We start from the raw sequence: 1,077 nt of genomic DNA on the forward strand, positions 1-1,077 counted from the left end.
TGGATAGATCAGAGACTAGATTTGCTAAATTAGAAGCATTTTGTTCAGAGTTCTCTGTCTGTTACTGAGTGGATGATGGAAAAGGTTTATTATTGTTAAACCTGTTTCTTCCACCATTGTTAAAGCCTTGTTGGGGCTTTTGATCCTTTCATGAGAAATTTGGATGATTTCTCCATGTTGAGTTATAGGTGTTTCCATAAGGTTCACCTAAGTAATTTACCTCTGCTATTGCAGGGTTCTCAGGATCATAAGCTTCTTCTTCAGAAGATGCCTCTTGAGTACTGTTGGATGCAGCTTGCATTCCATGCAGACTCTGAGAGATCATATTGACTTGCTGAGTCAATATTTTATTCTGAGCCAATATGGCATTCAGAGTATCAACTTCAAGAACTCCCTTCTTCATAGGCATCCCATTACTCACAGGATTCCTTTCAAAAGTGTACATGAACTGGTTATTAGCTACCATGTCAATGAGTTCTTGAGCTTCTGCAGGCGTTTTCTTTAGGTGAATGGATCCACCTGCAGAAGTGTCCAGTGACATCTTTGATAGCTCAGATAAACCATCATAGAATATATCCAGGATGGTCCATTCTGAAAGCATGTCAGAAGGACACTTTTTGGTCAACTGTTTGTATCTTTCCCAAGCTTCATAGAGGGATTCACCTTCTTTCTGTCTGAAGGTTTGAACATCAGCTCTAAGCTTGCTCAGCTTTTGAGGAGGAAAGTACTTGGCTAAGAAAGCCGTGACCAGCTTATCCCAAGAGTTCAGGCTGTCTTTGGGTTGAGAATCCAACCATAATCTAGCTTTGTCTCTTACAGCAAAAGGGAAAAGCATGAGCCTGTAGACTTCAGGATCTATTCCATTAGTCTTAACAGTATCACATATCTGCAAGAATTCAGTTAAGAACTGAAAAGGATCTTCAGATGGAAGTCCATGAAACTTGCAGTTCTGCTGCATCAGAGAAACTAATTGAGGTTTCAGCTCAAAGTTGTTTGCTCCAATGGCAGGAATGGAGATGCTTCTTCCATGTAAATTGGAATTAGGTGCAGTAAAGTCACCAAGCATTCTCCTTGCAT

The 1,077-nt window shown here is 40.3% G+C and overlaps 1 non-coding gene across 1 annotated transcript; it reads left to right on the top strand.

The window, feature by feature from the left end:
- The first annotated feature begins 595 nt into the window (after nt 1-595).
- On the top strand, nt 596-703 carry LOC112730988 (small nucleolar RNA R71). The gene has a single exon (XR_003166785.1). It is a non-coding gene; the product is annotated as a small nucleolar RNA R71 (small nucleolar RNA).
- The last annotated feature ends 374 nt before the right edge of the window (nt 704-1,077 follow it).

This window comes from Arachis hypogaea, chromosome 12, assembly GCF_003086295.3.
Source record: "Arachis hypogaea cultivar Tifrunner chromosome 12, arahy.Tifrunner.gnm2.J5K5, whole genome shotgun sequence".
Taxonomy (NCBI): domain Eukaryota; kingdom Viridiplantae; phylum Streptophyta; class Magnoliopsida; order Fabales; family Fabaceae; genus Arachis; species Arachis hypogaea.